The following is a 22,022-nucleotide window of genomic DNA, read 5'->3' as shown; positions in this document are numbered from 1 at the left end:
ACAATGTGGCATGTGTCTAGGTGGGGCATTTTCCCTTTGGATCAAGCACATTAATCAACAATAATAATGTGGACCATTGATTAGATCTGGATCTATGACTTTTTTTATATTGCTATGAAAACAAAAACAATCAAAAGTCATAGAAACATAGTGAAAGTGTGCCATGTATCCCAGGTGGGTCTTTCTTCTTTGGGGCTGGTGGAGTTGTCAGATGAGGTAACATCGAGTGTGACTTTTTGTTTGTGCTTTATAGAACTGGGCCAGTTTCTTGACATACTATTGTCCACTATTTATTTGGAAATGATTAATGATTATTTCTATGTAACTATAGGAAATTATACATTCATTTCCCATAGTAAGATAGAAATGATACAACACATGGATGTGTGGAACCTATTTCAACTATGGGCCGTAGGCAAACGGGTGTTAGAATGAGTTGGTGTAGGGCAGGGTTTTGATTGGTCAAGGTATTGACAAGGATCAATGCATCTTTAGGACCGTTAGATTGAAAGTAGATCGAGCATCATCATTATGTCACTAACCAAAGATGTGAGGCCACTATCCATAGTAACATAGCAATGGATGAAAATGTGTCTTAGTGGGCTTAGGTGATGAGTAGGTAGTGGTGGTTAAGTTCATTTTTGCAAGGTAGCGAACATTTTATGTTACATCATTTTCTTGCATAATCCTTTACCTCTCACAAGTTTTGTGATTCTAATATCAATGTCATATTCCATGACCTTGGTGATCCATCTAGCTCTTTTCTCATTGATATATTTGTTCAAGAGGAACTCTTTCACTCTTGCATGTGGAACTAGGAGCTAGACCTTATCATGTGATAAGATATGTCTAAATTTATTGAGAGCTCTTATGACAATAAGAACTCACTTCTCCACATAACTGTATTTGTCCCTATAATCTTTTAGACCTTCACTAAAAAATACTATATATTGTTCTTCATTTGCATCACTCAATTGTGTCAAGACAACTAATATTCTTGACTCAACTCCAAGGGTATAAAGAATAAAATCCTTATCAAAGTTGGGGTTGATAAGGGTAGGAGTTGATGTTATTGTTGCTTTGATCTCCTCAAAACTAGCTCTCCTCTCCTTTGTCCAAGTGAAAAGAATATTATTCTTTAACATGGTTGTGAGAGGCTTAACCGTGGTGGAAAGATTAGAAATGATCCTCCTTACAAATTTGATTATACCAAGGAAGATTTGCATCCCTTTCTTATGATTGGGAAGTGAGAGAGAAAGGATTTCCTTTGTTCTTTTTGGAACAATAGTTAACCCATCCTTAGATATGATATGTCCCAACAATTTTCCCTTACCAGTGGCAAGTACACACTTTCTTGTAATTAATTATACACCATGTTCCCTATATTTGATTAACACCTACCTCAGGTGAAAAAGTGGTCTACCACATTCTTTGAGTAAATTATTATGTCATCAAGGTAGACCAACACAAATTTCTCAATCATACTCTTGAAAGCCATCTCCATTGATTTTTGGAAGGTAGACCTGGTATATGCATAAGTGCCCCATTTATTGGTGAAGGTTGTCTTGTATCTACTAGACTCTTGGACTAACACTTGGTTATAACATGAAAACCCATCTAAGAAAGAAACTCTTTCAGAGCCATTAACCTTGGACAAGATCCATCCCATAGAAGGGAGAGTATGGTGATCTTTGAGAGAAACCCTATTAGGGTGCCTAAGATCTACACATAATATAATTTCTCCACTCTTCTTCCTAATGGGAACAAGGTTGGCTATTGAAAAAGAGTGCTTGATAGGAAAAATAATATTAGCCTCTATCAATTTGGATAGCTCTTTTCTCACCATAGGTTCAATCCTAGGATTTATTGGTCTTTTCTTTTGTCTAACAAGCTTTGCATAATTATTTAAATCTATGGTATGCTGAAAAAAACTTGGGTCAAAACCCTTTTAATCATCATATATCCATGCACTACATCATTTAATTCTTGACATAAATGAACAACATTTTCTTGTTCAGCTCTAGAGCATACCTTTCCCAAACTGAGAACCTTTCCATCAACAATGGAAACTGGTATGTGATCATCCTTATTTGCAGCTAGGTTTAGGACTTGCCCCTTTCTTGATTGTCAAGATTAAAAATAATCCCTAAGGTGCTTAGACCTTTAGGAAAACTGTTGGAGCTGAGGTTCATGATCTTATCACCATATTGGGTTTTTAACCTAGACTAATTAGAGAATTCTACTCCACTTTATAGAAAATTAAAAATTTGGACATCAAAGTCAAACACTTGCCAATTAGAATGGTTATTTGGAACTATAGGTCTTACAACCAGTATGATGTGTTGTTCTATTTTATCTTCAACATGCTCTAGTACATCATAGTGAGAACCTATTGTTGCAAGTCTATCAACATTTTTTTTCTCTTCTAGGGATGCTTTGGATATTGAATGATTGGAAGCCCTCTAGTAAATCCCAAACTCTATGTTTTTGATAAGAAAAATAGGTTTTATAGGACCCTGAAACCCAATAGTTAATACAAAAAAAAAGGCTGATAATAAGCATAAAAAGGCCAACCAAACATAGAAAAGTCATAATGTTGATAATAAGCATGAAAGCCTAGCCAAAACAAAGGCCAACAAAAAGGCTAGTTCAACTTACATCCAAAAAACCAAAACAAGAAAAAGCCAACTTAACAAAAAATAGTAGTAAACTAATAGCAAAAGATAGAAAAAAAAAAGCCATGATTACTCTTCTATCTTTCACTAGAGTTCTTGCATTGTCTAAGCTGCTTCATAGACTTTGTGAGTCTCCTTAGCCATCTGCTCTTGAATCTTCTGGGCTTCCCAATCCAGGCTTCTAAAAGGAATTTCTATCACCACATCCTCCTCCACCCTAGCTCTTCCTCTATCCTTGTCCTCACTCTCATCCAGTAGGCCTCTGGCTTTTAACATTCTAGTAAGGGACAAAATGTTATCATCAATAGAATTAAGGATGGAGATCATCTAATTCACGAGATTATGATTATAGTTTTCCAAGTTTAGGATTCTCTTCTTAGCTAAACTAATTCTATCCTCCTTATTCTTCTGATTTCCCAAACCTGGCTCCTTCCTATTGTTTTCCATTTAGCCAATTTTTTCCTTGACCTATTTCAATTTGTGGTAAAGCCATTTGATTGACCTAAAATTTTCAATCATGCTATTGCAAGCATTATTTAATAGATTCATTCCTATTTCCCTAGTGTTATCTATTATTGCCACCATAGTAGGATCAATAAGTTCTTTGAACTGGAGTTGGCCCTATTTTTCTTCCAGAATTTGGGGATTTATTGTCTCTCTAATAATCCCCATCTTGGATGTTCTAACATTGAAATTTCTTTACTCATTTCACCTATCCTTAATAATCACTTCTCCACCCTTTCCTCCAATTGTCTCCTTCTCCTGCTCTTGGGAATGAGCTTCTTGAGTCCTCAGAGACTCAAGAAGCTCTGGGAATGATAGCCTTGCTCATAGAAGTAAACAAATAAAAGGGGAAAGAAATCTCGATTCCATGGTGAAAATGGTTTAGAAAAACAAAGTGATTGGTTCTCACCCTGTCAAATCTAGTATCCAATAAAATATATTCTATAACAACTCGTAAAACATACCTCCAAAGTTTTTTGATGGAATCCATTTCGTAGTATGTTTCACATTTAACTAGATCATTCCTCTCATCTTTTTTCTTTGCAAATTCCTTGGCCACATTCACCAACACCTTCTTGTCTCTATAAAATTTGAAGCCCTTTGCCAAAATTTTGGACACAAGAGAAATGGCTTCTATAATCTAAAATGAAACTCCATTACTTTAACTCTCCCATCCTTCCAAGAGTTGACCATGTTTGTTACATTTGGATCAAAACCATGGAGTTTAGTGATGTAATTTGCTATACCTCCCTTCTCCAATTTCTCCCATACTTTTGCCCTTTCTTTCCATTTTTTTGGTTCCCCCATAGGCTCCTTCCTACTCCATTCCCCAACCATTTGTATGCTCTCCACCCTACAATTTTCATAAATGGCAACCTCTATAAACCCTTCTGAACCTTTTGAAAGCTCTAGTTTTTATGTCTCTGAGAAGCACCAATATATTTTTCTATAACCTAGGAAAAAAGGCAGATGAAAAATGAATGCAAAAAATATGTTGATATGACACTGATAACCTCACCTCCTAATTTCATTTGTCATAAATGACATTAGTATAGTAACTCACACCCTAGCATTCATTAATAAACACTATTACATTAAGATGTCCACCTTACCACTCTAGATTTTTTCTAGTTTGATAAGACTCCTCACTTCTATCAAAATATTCCTACCCAAATTCTAGGTCATCACCTTATCTTTCCTAACTACTTTGTTGGTGAACCAGTCTACCATAGGGTTAACTTCCCTATAAACATGGATGACATGGAAACATTCAAAAATTTGAAGGAGATTTTAGGTCTCTTCAATTAAATTAGAAATAGACCATGAAGGTTGAATGATTCCTTTCATACAGTTTATAATTTTATTAGAATCCCCCTCCAACAATAATTTTTCAATCCCCATGTCAAAGGCTAGTTTAAGTATATGGCAAGCAGCATTGGCATCTGCAAAATGACTAGTTTGGATACCCAATGGATGAGAAAAAGCTGCCACCCCTCCACCATAATTATTTCTTATGATTCCTCCACAACTCAAAGGTCCAGGGTTACCCTTTGGTGCACCATCAAAATTTTCTTTATGCCATCCCTCAGGAGGGAGCAACCATTTCACATCCTATCTTTTTGTCTTCATGTCCTTTTCTTTCTCCCTCTTATTACCACCATTTTCAATATCTCCCCTAATGGAAATACAACCAAAGACCATAATGAACACATAGGAAAAGGGAAAATATTATTATCAATGAGAAATGCCCTATGGGCTTACAACAATATGATTCTAGAGAAATAAATCCTCCACATGGTTCCTTCTCTCTAACTCCACTAAGTGCTACCTTTAAAATGTTAGAAATGTTCTTAAATAAGCCCCAAATCATTTAGGGTTAGGAATAAATTCTAGAATATGCCAGTTGGCATCCACCACCAAAATGGAAGGTTCTAGCAATCATGTTAGAAGTCAGTGCAAAGTTAGAAGAATCAAAAAATAGTAGTCAAACTTTTGGGAGGCATAACTTTTGAACCATAGCTCCAATTGACAAACCGTTTACATTTTTGAAAAGCTCTAGAAGAACTCTATAGCCCTATGGACTAGCTTTGCTCATCCCCCATTTTTTGGCCCTATATAAGGCCATTTAATGCTCCATATCTTACTTTGAAGTGCTCTTAGGAGGTCTCTAGAACCAAAAAATATCAATAAAATCTAACTATGAAGCCTTTTGACTTGATTCTTTTTCTGGAGTGTTCTATATTACAAATATAATCATCCCTCCAATTTACACCCTCTAACTCACCATAATTATGGCTCAGTTACATAGTCCTATTTTTTTGGCATTTACACATATCCCAAAGTGCTTAAAAACTCTAACCCAAAACACTAATATTGGAACTATGAGAGTTGGAACCTTTATTTGAGCCAAATGGGTATCTAGAAATGAAAACACATTAAACAAAAACTATTTCTAAGAATCTTTTTGGGTGACACAGGATTGCCCTTACACCACTGGATGCTCTTGCATCATCCCCCCTTCCTTACCTCATAGTTTTCCTTTATGCTTCTATAAATCTTCTCTCTAAGAACATAAGTAAGTTCCTCTCTATCTCTGAAAGGCAAAGTCCAGGTACTTAAATCTAGCAAGTATAAACCCTTGAAGGATAAAAGAAATTTAGAAGAATACCTGGTTTGCACCAGCTTACCCCAAATTTTTTTTGTTATGTTGTCCCAGACCTCACTTGAGAAAGAACAATGTATAAACATATGATTGACCAATACCATCTGATTCTTACAAAGGATATACCTATTAGGCATAATATGACCTATTTTTATTAAATTATTGTGTAAGAAATTTTTCTTTGCAAGGTCAGCCAGTAAAAATATTGATCTTTGGGGTAAGACTAGGTAACCAAGCTTTCACCCAAGGGGTTTCTCTTTTAGGCTCCAAAGAGAATTGTAGCTCAAAGCTACCAATTAATAACCATTATGATTGATATCCCTTATAACTTCATCCCTCTTATTATTAATAACAATATAATTCAACATGGTCATGATTGGCTTGAGATCCTCAGAGATGAAAGCTATGTCTTTCCATCCTTGGTCAGTTCTATAATCACTAACTTTCAAACCAAACTGCCTAATACAATCATTAGCCCACATTTCAAAAGTAGGATTATTAATAAGAGGTCCTTGTAGCAACCCATGATCAGTCCAGAAGAGAATATCCTTCCCATTTTCCACTTTCCAAACTACCTTTTCCTTGGCCAGCTCTCTTGCTTTAAGAATACCATTCCAAATAACAAACCCATTAGGGATGTCTTCATTGTTTAGCAAAAATTAGATTGAATGTCTTCTAAGGCACTTATTAACAAAGATATCTCTCTATTCTCCAGTACTATTAAAGATGCGTAAGATCTATTTGGCTAGGAGAGCCATATTAAGATGCTTAAGTTTCTTGATACCCAATCCTCCATAACACTTTGGAAGACAGACATTATCCCAAGCCACAAGGGGATATCTGTTCTGCCCTTCAAGACCCAACCACAAAAAATCTCTTTGAATATTTTTCATTTTCTTTGAGAATTTAACTAGAATCCCAAAAAGGCTCAAGGCATGCATTAGGAGGTTCTGAAGAGTAGATTTTACCAAAAGGCATTTGCCTACTTGACTAAGAGAAGCCCCTTTCTAGCCCACAAGCTTCTTACTAAACCTATCAATGATCCCATTTTAGAAGGAATTAGGAGGCTTGGCACCCAAAGGGAGTCCAAGATAAGTAGAAGGAAGCTTTCTCACTTCACATCCAAGGGTCCTTGTAATTTTCCTCTGCATGTCCTCTAGAGTATTAATAAAGAAAACTAAGCTTTTTTCCTAATTAATAATTTGTCTAGATCCTCTAGTGTATAAGTGTAGAATCTCCTTCATAACCTTAGCCTTCTTGACTGAAGCTTCCCCTCTCATTATTGTATCATCCAAAAACTATTGATGAGAAAAAGGATCACACCTTGAAGATAGTTTAAACCCTTTTAGCCTTCCTACTTGTTTGTTCTTCTCAATTAACCTTCCAATACATTCTGGCAAAATAATAAAAAAAATAGGTGAGAGGGGGTCCCCATATCTAATCCTTCTCATAGGCTTGAAAAAATTAAAAGGAACAACATTAATACAAATTGTAAGAGAAGAAGTTGAAATTAGCTGAGATATAATCTTACAAACTATCTGATCAAAGCCAAAAGCCCAGAGCACCAAACCAAGAAAAGTCTAGTTGACCTGATCATAAGCTTTTGAAAGATCTAGTTTGAGGATCATTCTATGTCTCTTCCCAACTTCCATTGAATGGTTTACTTCATGCACCATCATGATCAAATCCAAAATTTTCCTTCTAGGGATGAATCTTGTTTGTTGCTAAGATATGATCAAAGGAAGAATTCTAATCATTCCAGAGGTTAGCACCTTTGAGATAATCTTGTAGAAGGATTTACATAGATTGATTGTTCTAAATTTATCCAAAGAGTCAGCTCCAAGAGTTTTAGGAATGAGGACCAAAAAAGTAGAATTAATATCTTTTAAAATACTTCTAGGTCCAAAGATTTCTTAAACAACCTTCACAACATCTACCATAACCACTTGCTAGTAAATTTGGAAGAAGAAGGTAGGAAATCCATCTGAGCCCAAGGACTTATTAGCTAGTAGGGAAGAAAGAACTTCTCTAACTTCTTGAGAATTTGGTATAGCCATCAACATTTTATTGTGATGGGGTTGAATAATCTATAGAATATGTGAGATAATTTTAGTCTGATCTAACTTCGATAACAAGGGCTCCCAAGACAAAAGAGAGGATAAATAGAAAACAACCTCAGTAGCAATTTCATTCTCTTTAGTCAACATATCCTACCCCTTTTTTAAACTAGAAATTATATTATTAGCTCTTTGCTTTAGAGTAGAAATGTGGAAAAACCTTGTGTTATGATCCCCCTCTTTCAGCCAATTAATTCTAGATCTTTGTTTCTAAAACTTCTTTTCCTTAGTTATAATATTATGCAAGTCAGAGAGACTAGATAACTCAACATTTCTATTCAAATCATTGTACCCTTGTTAAATAGTATCCTAAATAGAGGTGAGTTTGATAGACAGATGCTCTTTATCATGAAAAATATGACCAAAATTTTTCTTATTCCAAACTTTTATCATTCTAATCATATTGCTCAACTTCTTCACTACTCTAAACATGGCAATACCTTCCACTTCTATCCCCCACTAGTGATATACCTTATTCAATAAATCAAGATGTGAAGCCCACATCTTTTCAAACCAAAAAGGTAAGTTCCTTCTTGGTTCTATAGAGACAACTGAGAGAGATATAGGGGAGTGATTAGAGCCAACTCTAGGAAGCAGAGACAACTTACAAGAAAAAGACTACAACTAGTCTAGAGAGATAAGAGCTCTATCCAACCGAACCTGAATACAGTCCCTTCCAATTCTTTTATTTGACCAAGTAAAAGCTCCTCCCGATAGATCCAAGCCCAAATAAGCTAGGCTATTTGTGAAATTAGAGAGGTCCATTTTACTTTCCCAGTTAGGCACCAAACCTCCCTTCTTCTCCTCATCCACTAATAGAGTATTAAAATTCCCCATAATAATCCCTTTTTTTATGCTACTGGTCCGAACCAAATCATAAACTTTGGACCAATAATTCTTCCTCTCCCTTTTAGAATTAGGAGCATAAATATTCAAAATGAACCAAAAATCATTGGAGTACATATGGAACACTTTATAAAAAAGGATGTTACCATTGTTATACAAGGTAGTGAATTTGAATTGCTTATTATTAATAAGGGTCAACACTCCTCCAGATACTCCTTTAGAATTTGAGGCTTCCCCACTTATGTTATTACTAAAAGATATTTTACCCAAACTCTCTTTCTTAATCTTAGTTTCTTGTATCATCAGAATATTAGGTTTTCGATCTCTAATCATATTCTTAATAATTTCTTACTTATGAGCTCCATTAAGGCCCTTTATATTCCAATAGATTATCTTCATTTTAAACTAGGGGAACACTCCAAAAGTGTTCTTTGGCTCCCATCTGCCAAACTTCTTCTAGTCTCATCTTCTCTGACTTGGCTAGCATGCCTCCTTCCTCTTGATCTTGACCTTATACCCAAGTTTGATTTACTATGACTCCTGGTCTTAGCTGGTGAAACTAGAGAAGGTTCTTGATTACTTTTCTTTTTAGGCTTTGGAGATAAGAATTTTTCCCTGTCTAATACCTTTTCCAAATTGCATGAAACATTTGGATCCTTCTTAGGAGATGAAGGGAGAACCAAGACATCTTCTTAATTATCCCTCACTAACTCCCCTTCAAGAGAAACTTGTTCCCTCACTTCTTGCATTTGAGCATTTGACATCATCAAATCTTGAAGCTAGCTTTCCACCTCTATCCTAGTCTCCTCTTGAGTAGTAACTAATTTTGATCCATTTGCCTCCTTAGCTTTTAAAACTCTAGGATTAGCCTCATCTTCTCAGAATCTAGGATTCATTGATAGATCTTCCTCCTCTCTACTAGATAAAACAACTATCTCATCTTCCTTTGAGTCTCTAAGGACTATCTCTTTACTTCCATTAGTAGAGACTTCCACTATCTTTTCTAGTTCTTCCACTATCCTTATTGGTTCTGCAGTCCCATTAATCTTTAGTGCTGGTTCAGCCTGGACATTAATCTTTGGTCTAGATAGGAAATCCTTGTCTATCATAGAAGACATGTTGGTCAGTATATTACCTCCTTTAATAGGAGCATTTAACACCTCAACCTTCTAGCCACCCTTGATGTCCTTCCTTTTCCAGATATTTTTCTCCTTTCCTTGGGAATAAGGTGAAATCTTCTTCCTTTTCACTTTAACCTTTGGGCATTGATTCACCTTATGTCTAGATTTTAGATAATGAAAAAAAGCAAAAAGGATACTTTCATAGACAAGCTACTAAGTATGTGTTCCCAACTTAGAATGAAAGATCACAACCTCTAGCATGTCATCCCCTTCCCTGACACCAATACATATCCTTGGATATGTTAGCCTATTTCTAGAAGCTATTACTAAGTCTATTAACAAAAGTTCCCCAAAGGAATTTTCTACTCCCACAAATAGATCCTTGTTCCAGAATTCCAAAATTCCAAGGGTAGCTTTGGAAGTTCCAGAATTCCAAGGGTAGCTCTGGAAGTTTGACCCAAATTAGTGCTTGCACAAAGAATGATTATTCAAATCTAGAATTGATGACCATTTTTGAGGCACAAGAATAGACTAACCTATACTCCAAGGTCTTCCACATAGAATGTTAGAAAAGTCCTCTTTAAAAGTAAAATCAAAAGATAGGAATCCTTTTTCTATAGCTGTAACATTGACCTATCTCTTTAGATGCCAATTTCCTGAGTGAAAGATCTCACTATGTCTATGTTTGGCCTCTACCCTATAAACTTTCCCACTAGAGTGGAAGCTATTGAGGTAATAGTATAGTTTACTAGCTTGTCTAGAATAGCAAACACACAAGACCTCTTATCCAAACTAGAAAGAATCTTAATCGAAGGGAAAGAAGACTTACTAGAGGGTTTAACACCAAAAAGAGATGACCATTTCACCAAAAACCCAAACTATTCCACCTTGGGTGGTGGAGTAAGTTTGTCCAGATCTTTACTCTTGTCACATGGGTCCCCATCCCCATTCTCCATCACATCTCTAATCTCTGCTATTCGCTAACACTTCGTAGACCCCTACTTTGTTCCTAGATTCTGATTTCCTCCTCCATATGGAATCTCACCTAGGATAGGTTTCAAATTTTGAAAAGGCACACTACCTTATCCTTTCCATTATCCACTCCTACTCTTGCTTTCCATATTGTTAAATCCTTCCTTTTTTTTATATTTTTATGATTTAAGCAAGTTATTCTTTGTTATATACAGGCTCCTTTCTTAGTTAACAACTAGGCCACTATCTCCAAAGACCTTTAAAGATTTGATTTCCCTCTTTTGTACAAGTTGGAGGCCTTGAATATGTGCTTCATATTATGCTATGTTATTAGTACAATTGAAGTAGAGTTTATAAGAGAAGTAAAACTTCTCCAAAATAGGGGAGACCAATATCAAACTAGCTTCTAAACCACTTTTGTTCCTTGATCCATAAAAAAAAATGCTCCAAACTCCATCAATGTCCTCTTTTGTTTTCATGAGACTAGGAATAGGAGTACCTTTATCTAATATACAATATATACCAAGGCCTACCTCTAGAGCTTCTTGTTCTAGATCAAACTAAAATTTAGTGGTCCATTCATCTAAAATATAATTAGAAATCTCTACTAAATAAGTGGTAGTTCATGGGTCATGCCATCATCATTTATCTCATTAATTGCACAATTCATATTTATAGAACTAGATGTGTAGGTCTCTATGTGATGAGGGGCTAGAGGTTCTACCCTTAAAGAAGATTTTGTCCCATATAGGACCAATATACTTTAATATGATAACCAATCTATGTCGTGAAGTCTCTAGAAAGATAGATGAAAAAATATGGATCAACCTTGGCTACTGATATGTCTTGAGTGATACTATAACTAGGGCATGCATGCAATGCAATTTCCAGATCTTTTAAGATCGCTATGGTTTTGATAGGGCTATCATATAACTGAAGCACATCTCTAACCATTTCTTCATACTTAATATCAAAGAGATCAACTATACATTTAGGCATCATAGAACTACTAATTCGTAAATCAATCTTGTAATTATGGACTAGTTTTTCCCCTATAATCAAAGAGATATAAAAAGGAGGAGGCTTGATTTTCTTGCATGTATCTCCTTCTTTAGTTGGCTACACAAAACTTGTTGCATTATCTAAGGTGGCTGAATGATTTTACACCTCTAAACTCTTTAAACCTTGCTATAATAGCTCCATCTATGAGTGAGAACATCCCACAAAGGAATATTGACTTTGGACTTCTTCATTTGTTCTACAATATTAAGAAGAGTACTAGCTACTTTGACTAGAGCCTTGGGAGATATAGGAAATAATAACTCAATTTGAGCATCCTAAGTTTCAATAGACTTCTTGTTGCTTATATCCTACTTCTATTGGGAAGAAACATTTGGTTGTGCATTTACAACTAGAACCTAAAGAGAAACACCTATGGTTGAAGCTTAATTTGGTAAAGGAGGTATAGCACCCTCCATTGATCTCCTTTTTCTTCTAGTATTATGAGCTATAGCATCATAGTTATTATGGCTAGCCTGATAATATTCCTCTGGTTGATGGTTCATAAAAGAACAATCACCTTACTACTGTAGGTGAGAACAATTAGTAGGTTGACTGGCACTATATTGTTGTCTGACTACTTGATCTTGTGTGGTTAGTGCTTGGGATGATTATCTTATATCACATACAATACCTATAGGAGTAATTGCGAGAAGGAAAAAAATCTTGCTCATGAGCAAGGTTTTTCTAAGGAACTAATGCCCTATTTAGATTTGTGCTTGTATTTGCAGTAGAGGCATTACACATAGGTCTATTTTGGTTGTGTGGAACATTACCCTAATTTTGATTTGGTGGCCTATATTTTGGGTTTTGATAATGAGACTAGAAAGGACTACTATTTTGAGCTTTTTGCCTCTCCAAGGTCACCACCTTGTTGCTCATCTTTTGCACTACTAAGAAGTTGTCTTCCAGCTTCTTTTCCCAATCCTACAACTTCTTGTCTATATATTGCATAGTAGCCTACATCATGTCTGTTAACTCTCCTAACATATTAGAGGAAGTAGAGGTTATGGGGGCTATAGCAAGAGGTTGTCTTGTGAGTGTGGTAGGAATAGGGGCTACTATAGGTTGATGTGTAGGCATATTCAGAAAGAAAGGCATTGGAGTCCTTGGAGCTAATTTTCCTCCTTGAATCAAGACATTTTCTGATTTTATGGAAATTTCATATGCAATTGGTAAAGTATCCCCTCCCATTTCTTTTAAGGTAGTAGTAATATCAATATTGAAAGCTTTTAGGTAATGTAAGAAGGTATTACCAGTGGAAGCTTTTACTATAACAAGTATCCTATCCCATGTCTTCTAAAATCTATATTTAAAATCAATAATATATTGGTGGGGTACTCTCTTAATGGTCATTAGCTGCTCTAAAAATGATACATGATCAATTTAATCTTCAAAATGTTTGCATAACCTTTCTCTTAACTCATCCTAGTTGGTAATAAAATTGTGTGGTAATCCCCTATACCACTATAAGACTTTTCCCTTTAGAGATGAAGCTAAAAGTCTAATAGTGACATCATTCTTTGTAATACCATATATATTGTAAATGTTTCAAATTTCTTGAATGCTCTATAGGAGAAATGGAAGTTGTACTAGTAAAGTCTGCCATACTTTTAAGAGTGTATACTAAGATATCATATCTTTGGGATAAGATGAGAGGACTACCACCATTCAAGGTTGTAGATAACTAATTCCTAGGGAGGGCCATATGGAATAATGGTCTATTTAGATGAAAAAATGGTACCCTAGGTTGTGATCTATCAATAGGAGGAGTAGAAAGAGGTCTAACAGGTGTATGTGTTACTTCATAACTCCTAACTGGTGATAGAGAGAGTCTATTTTTTCTTTCTAGGATTTGATAATGAAAGTTCAATATACTAAAAAGTACCTCTAGAAGATGCCCTTGTTTGAGCCTTGGGCATGAATTACAATAATTCTGGTCTAGAAACCATGATATAGAGATGGATTCACAAAGTACTTGAATAAGAGCTTCCTGGAGGATGAAATGCTAAGAGCAACACTATCTCTATAGCATTAGTTTGAAGTTCTTTTCTTTGACACCAGTGAACTAGTGGACTTAATAAATGGTTCAATATCTAGTCCCTCTAGGCATGCTAAAAACTATTGTCAAAAAAGTTTGCACCCATGACTAAAGTTTGACCTACAAAAAACCTTGTGAAACATGGAAACAAACTTCAAGTTGTGGGACTTGAACAATGAGATTGAGTCTCTAAAGGAGGTTGACTTCCTTACTATCAGGGTGCACCTAACTAATTCTTGAGAGGAAAAGGGAGAAGGAGATGCAGGAAAATCAAACTACCTAATCTAATCTAAAGATAATATGTTTAATCTTATCTCTCTTTATAAACACACAGTTTGTCAATATAATCTCCAAATATGTAGATTCAATCCTTATTGACTCAACAACCATATGAAGGTCAGAAAACCAATATAATTCTATAAGGAGGAAATTTTACTCTATATCATTCAAAGGCCAAGTAGATACAATCATACAATTGAAGAATAGAGATAATGCATCAACATAAGGCAAGAAGATTTTTCACAATATATTAATGAATGAAAGAGATACAATAAATAATTATATTCATTCAGAGGAAAAGGAAATTACAGTAGTAGAGCATGCAATACAATTTCTATAGAATTAGAGAAAGACTAACCCTTGGAAGGGTTACAAAACTTTCTTTCTTTCTTTTATAGATCAAGCATAACTGAGAAAACTTTTACTAGGAGAAAAAAATCAACTAATTCCCTAAAGTTATAGAGAAAAATCATGGGCAATCCTAGAAAGATTTGATTAGGGTACACATCCATATGCAAAAAATCTAATCTTTATGTGTAATTTAAGCCCTAAAGAGATAGAAACAATGACCATAAATTCTCTAGTAGAGTAAATGGATGAATTAGATAATGGAAGGATAAAATCTAAAATCATCAGGCATGGAGAACACTCAAAATAGTAGTTTCAAGTGATCAAGGACCTGCTCACCATTAAAGTGTTGCTTATTCTGTGTTCACAACCATGCTAAGTCATCCATGTGATCAAGTCTACTAGAAATGACTGTCAACATCACCATGTAGCCCTATAACCTTTTAAGAATTTTTCCATATCATTTGACTTCTATCTTTCTTGATCTACTGACTATCTCTATTTGTGACTTCACAACTAATTTCCTTCCTTAAATATTTGGCCATGCAAAATGACAACCTTCCTACCTTATGCCTTATCACTAATTCAAAAATTGAAAACACTTTAGCTCGTTAATAGTTTCAACCCTTTGACTATTATAGATTTGGCCTTCTTGCACTCTCACCATCATTTGGACTTAACAACCCTATAACTACTTGATGATGTGATGTATTCATCTTTAACCATATCACTCCATCATAACCATCCAACAAAAGGCCTACCTAGGACATTTGATGCCCCAATCATTGTTTTGATGACACCATCTCTAACTTCACAACTTCACAACCAAAAGTTGTAACTATGAGAGAATCCTTGTGAAGCTATGCCTAACCTTCAACTGCTCATCATTAATTGTTTGTAGCTTCACAACTCAATTTCTCAACTTATGCCTTAACCTTGTGAGAGTGTGATATAGGGAAATCACCACTTCACAACCTAAACTTGTGTTTTCCTTGACTCATGTGTGATGTTATGAAACACTTTGCCTAACCACATCACACTTTTCATGGTTTCGCAACCTAAGAACACTTAACTATTTTGCTACTTGCAAAGTTGCAAAGACCAACCTCAATTGTTAATCGCTCCATCACAGCCTTAAAACTTAATGATGCCTTTAATCTCACGAATAAGAAAAAAAAGGGAATCACATCATCACATCTATATCCTTAGGTTAACCTTGACTATAAGTGAAGATGCGAAGACCATCAAACCTAACTACTTCCTTGAATCACAACATCACAACTTAAATTTGTAATTTTACATGAACCTTTGTGATGTTGCACCTAACTACTTTTTCTCCTTTGCAAGATGAAATTGGAGGTTAGCCTAGATGGTTTCAAAGTCGTGCTAATCATAACTTTGACTATGTCACACTTTTACAACTTATCTAATGGTCAAGTCTTAAACAAATGTGATAGAGAAATGAAGAGAGGTTGCACATCATCACGACTAAAAACCTTCCTTCATTATGAACATTTTATAAGGCATAGGAATATAAAAGAAAGTCAAAGTTTTGTATATCCCTATTAGGATTGCATGGTAGAAAATGAATGATCTAATTAATGTAAACATGGTTATCACCTTGGATATTAAAATTTTGGGAAGGAGGGAAAAATGGTTAATAGATGCTACTATTGGACATTACATCATGACATTGAATATTTAAGACACACACAACAATATTGGGTATGAATTTTCACCTCTATAGCCAATCAAATTCATAATTAAATTGTTGTAGCTTAGGAAGGAAAACTAGAGGATTTCAAATTTCATCACTATTCTCTACTAATACATTTGTTTCTATATAAGAATGTGGGATACTTTGATCTAGGTTTCATCAAGGGCACATAAGAATTGGGAGAAAATCTTCCTGTACAATGATGGACTTGGGTATGAAAAAGATTCTGTCCTTATTTTGATACTATTTTATTTTATAATGAATTTTTCTATCTTGTTTTAAATATGTTGGGGCATGATTAGGGAAGCATTTTCCTATTTGAAAATTTCATAGTTATTAGGGTTTTTGGGTTCCCTAAGAGACCAAATTTCCTCCCTAAATTTGTTCCAAAAAGGTTAGGAATTTTTGAAATTTTTTGATAGCTAATATCAACAAATAGGGAATACTTGGGTTGTAATGTCAGGAAGGGTACGTTTTTGTGTAGATGCTCCAAGATTGGGGACTTCAAAATTGGTAAAAATGCAATTGAAGAAACTGATACATTTCTTAGAGATTATAAATTACCAACTACCCCTGCATGAACATATGATCCTTTTGATGTTGTTAGGAATGCTTTAAAACAAATGAGGGGATATAACTTACCATTAGGAAAGAGATTATGGGAAGAGGATGTGATTGAAGATTATTTGGATGATAATGTATGTAGTGATAGAAGAATAAAATGAATAGACATAATGGGTTTTGAAGAAGAAATGAAGATGATTGACCCATCTTTTAAGGGTTATTCTCATAATGAAGGTTGTTGGCCTAGATTTGACAAGTGCATTGAAATTTTTGATGGGATTATAGCCCAATTTCTAGAGGAGATAAAAAAAAAGAAGTCAATCTTGAATCTCTTGAACTTTATATTATATTGGAAGTGAGTGAGTGATGAAGAACAACCTAAAAGCTCAACCTGGGCTTAGAAGAGCAGAAAGAAACAAAAAATGGTTTAGATTCCTCAAAAGGAAAGATAGAAAGCCTTACAAATTATGTTGAGAAGTAGCTAATACTTTAATGATGAAAGATGAAGTCTCTTGATGACACACACAACTAAAGATGAGTAGAAAGAAAAGAATTTGGAGTTGAAGGATAGAATGATAGATGATATGATCCTAGAGGATAGATAATTTACAATGGATGAAAACTTCATAAAAGAGTTTAAAAGCTTCTTGTTCAAACTAAAACAAAATGAATTTTCATTGCAATCAAAACCAAGTGACTCTAATGAAAAGGTAGCAGAGATGGTCAAAAGGATATAGGAGTATGACCCTGAGAGTGAGAAGTTAACTATTGATGAGGCAAGAGAACTACTAAAAAGAAGTGGAATGATTATATTTCTAGGATGTGAAATCAGTTCTTCATTCTTGCTAGATCAAATGAGAAGATGAGAAAAAATATTTCTTTTGAAGATGTGAACCAAAAGGGAGAATCAAGAGGTATCATTACAACATTGATGCTTAGACTATGGAAATGTGGGGCTTAGCTCTGGAAAATGAAATGCTAATCCTCATGGTAATCAAAGAATCCCCTAGTGGGAATGTAATATTCTAGAATGTCCATCCCACATCAAGAAATCAAATTTATGGGTTAATGACTTCAACATCATTGCTAGGAAATAATAGAATTGATGTGGTGGAAGAACAACTATATGCAACCTATGAGAGGTATGTGGATACAATGAGACATTATGAAGATGAAATGAAAAAGATATATCTATTAGAGTAGAGGAATCTCTTGTTGGAAAATGAAATAGGAACATTAAAAAATACTGCTAGGCCTACTATTGAATTTGAAGATAAAGGTATGCAAACATAGGACTATGCATCAAATATAGGGGATGTGATAGGCTAGTCTATCACTATTGATGAGGAAGAATTAGAGTCAAGGAAAAATAAATAAATTATAACTATAAATAATTTTTTGATTCATAAGATAAATTCTTTGAAAAACTCTTCACAAAATGTACATAGTAATTACACTATCTTGTAGGGAGCTAAATATCAATGTTTTGAAGCAATTTCACTATTATCTCCCTCATTCAAAACATGGAGCCCATAGACAGTTTAAAAAAAATCTTGTATCCTTATTGAGATAGAAGAAAGAGTTGCCCAAGGGGGTAATTATCTCTATAAGAAAATTGATTCAAAAAGTTAAGGAATTAAATGGTTTCTTTTTAGGGAAATTATAATTAATCCAAAATAAAATGAAAGAAATTACCACAGAGACTCCTAATTTTGTGCCCAATATTGCTAATGAAAATGGAAATGTAAGGGACTAGTAGGAATGTTCATCTTCCTTTGATGACATTTTAAAGCATGTTAGATATATTGCATACTGTAATAGTGAAGCATATGTTATGGTAGTATATGACATGATTGATGTTTTGTATAAGAGTTAGAGATAGGAAAGGTAACTATAGAGGTCAAAGCTATCATGGATGCAAAATGGAATAAGTACCTTGAGGAATTGAACACAATTAGAGATGCCACTTGGCTAGATGTTGAAATTGATATTGCCATCTGGGAGGTCATAGCTAGCATCAAGGCCTTGCCATTCAAAGACAATGAATAAGCAGTTGTAATCATAACTGAAAGGTAAAAAGGAAAAATAGAGAAAAGAAAACAATTATGACAAGTTGTTAAAGTACATACATGCTCATTTTGAAAATACATGAAGAGGAATTGCCACTTGCTAGTTTTTTAACTGCTTTCTATTTTTGTCCAAGTACAAAGAATGTTTGTAAAGAGAAAATATCTAAAATGTCTTTGTATTTATTTTTGAATCAAATTTTGACAAGTATCTTCCCATATAAAGCTTATTGTAATCCTTTTCTATAAAATAATTTTCAAGATGTGAATTGAGGGTCTCAATTCTTTTTTCTTTAATTGCTTATGATTTTTACAATTAGTCTAGATTTTATGTCAAATAGGCATTGTTCCAAATTTGTATTCTAAGAATATAGTGGATATTGAATGACTGTAAGAATTTTCCCCAAGGAAAAAATTTACCTAGGAACTAAGAAATCAAACACAAGCACAACTGTAGACTAGAAAGACAGAGTATAATCAGAATGATGATATATTCATTCAATATGCCATGTGTCAAGTACACTAGGAGTGCTTGCGTATAAAGACCTCTGAGATAAATCTAGAATGCCTTGGAATCAGCTACATGACATGTCATTAAACTAGGCATATGTCCACCAGATATGGGTTATCCTCCATTAAGCACAGAAGTAAGTGTAGTGATGAGAGGATAAGACTACAAGGGTGTGACACACAAATTAGTGTTGTAGAGACCATGTGCTAAAATAGAGTTGCATAACTCCTATGTTGTCAACATGACAACTCAAAAAGGTTCACAAACTCCTAAGTGTCTCACAAAATGAAATCATAAAATAATGCAAAATAATAAAATAATGCATTAACCTAAGTAAACGTAGGTAAGTGGAAATAGTGAGTACATATTTACACCAACACTCCCCTTAAGTGAAACTTAGGGGAATGCCCTTAAGCTTACAAAAAATAGGATTAAAAGAAAGATGGGTCTTGGCTACTAGGCCATGTTAGGTACCCATGTACATAATGAAATTCAATCTCTCATAAAGCAAAGAAAGAGGGAAAACCTCATGGGAAAAACCCTCCCCCAAAAAGAGAGATAAATAGGGATGCATGGATGGATGGAGTAATCAAGACCCTCCAATTATGACATACATCTAGTATATAAAAAAGTGAATGATGAGAAGAGGAAGAGAGACAAGGTAGTCCCCCCCTCAAATGAAGAATGCCTATCAATAAAAGCCACTCTGATAAAGAAGCTAGTCCAAGAATGCAAAATGATGTTCCTCCCCTTAGGAAGAAACAATGCCAAAGGTACAATCTTGAAGATGTATGGTGCCCTGAAACCTACTCAAGTATCCCTATGATGATGCTAACGCTTGTCCCTTCCAACTATGGTGAAAAGAACAAATGTAGATCTGGAAAGGATGTCTGTTGAACCTATTCCAATGAACCATCTATCTCCTCTATTGACAAAGAGGCCTCCTCCAATTGCTATACATAAGTATCCAAAATCATGCCCACCTATAAGGATTGATCATGTAGAGAATGGACATGATGGTCAGAGTGAGCCCTCACAACAATTGTAGAAGGATCACCATCATCAAAGAGAAGATGTAAGTCCTCAAGGTTGTCTCCCAAGTCAACTAAAGCTAGAGCTAGAAGACAAGATGTACCATGCTATGATGGACCTTTCACTATGGCAATATAAGCATGTGGACTGGACTGATGATGTGACCTCTCACTATAACTGTTGATAGAACCCCACATGTCTAAATCTATTGAAGTACTATTGCTAGTGTCACTATCAGTTTCCACTATGTATGTAGTACAGAAAGGATTAGATGATAAGCTGGGTGAATTGTCCTCAAAGTGAATATCCTTCTCCACAAAAATCTAGTAAATCTCTAGATCCATAAGTTTGTAACCCTTAACATTGTCTTCATAATTGATGAAAGTACAAGGCATGGGTGTTGGTGCCTTGCAACCCCTAGAAGATAGGTTTTCCCATGCTGGACAATCAAAGACTAGAAGGTGACTCATAACTAGTTTTCTATCGCACCATGCCTCAAAAGGAGTCTTCCCATCCAAGGCATTATGAGGAGACCTATTAAGTATGTGAGTGGCATTTCTAATGGCTTCAACTTCAAGTGTTGGATCAAGAGACTTGGCCTTTATCATGCAACTTGCCATGGTTTTGAGAGTCCTAATCCTCATAGATGTAACATCTATCTTGTGCAGACTGAATGTTGGTGGGTTCTAAAGATCAATCCACTAAAGTTTGCAAAAGTCCTTAAGTCTTTTATCGACATATCTATTCTCATTGTCCACCCTTAGTACCTTGATGGCTTTCCTTGATTTGTGTTCAACATAAGTCTTAAAGGCTTGAAGCTTATAAACCACTTCATTCTTGTGATGAAGGAAGAAGACCCATGTGAATCTTGAAAAGTCATCAACAAATGTGAGGATGTAGTGGCCTTGGTTGACTGATGTCACTACAAAGGATCCTACTAAAACCATGTGAACCAACTCGAGAACAATTGGTGCTCTATAAGACTTCCCTTTATCATACTTCTCCTTGAGATTCATATCCACTAAACATGATGAACACTCTCACTTAGAAAAGTTGATGCTAGGTAGACCTTTGACCATATATTTTGAGCAAAGTTGCTAAAGAGAGTAGAAGTCAAGGTGACCAAATTTCTCATGCCATAGGTTGATTTGTGAATTAGAGTGAGTTAACAAGGCTTGAGAAGGAGACTTAGGCACAACATGGGAGTAGGAATAAAGCCTATTGTCATGATTGACTTTCCCCACTACAACCAATGAATCATCTTTTAGACTTTACAGAACCATTGAATCTGGAAGGAACTCAACTTTGTGACCATCTCCAAGGTGAATGATTTGGTAAACTGATAAGATATTAGAGCTAAGGTTTGGAATGTAGAGAATATCTTTGAATTCCCCATTTTCCATTTCCACATGTCCTTTCCCTTTAACTTCCATTTTAGTATAATATCCCATGAAGATGTGTGGTACCTTTGACTACTTCAATGAAGAAAAATTTCCCTTTGAAGAACC

The 22,022-nt window shown here is 35.0% G+C and overlaps 1 long non-coding RNA gene across 1 annotated transcript in view; it reads right to left on the bottom strand.

Annotated features, from left to right (window-relative positions):
- Positions 1-22,022, bottom strand: part of LOC149528416 (uncharacterized) — an 85,056-nt gene that overhangs the window by 56,169 nt on the left and 6,865 nt on the right. The gene's annotated exons all lie outside the window — the stretch shown is intronic.

This window comes from Cupressus sempervirens, chromosome 11 (genome assembly GCF_028749045.1).
Source record: "Cupressus sempervirens isolate cs-2001-9-10 chromosome 11, ASM2874904v1, whole genome shotgun sequence".
Lineage (NCBI taxonomy): Eukaryota > Viridiplantae > Streptophyta > Pinopsida > Cupressales > Cupressaceae > Cupressus > Cupressus sempervirens.
Note: the sequence above shows the minus strand (reverse complement) of the source record. Positions and strands in the feature narration are given on the sequence as shown.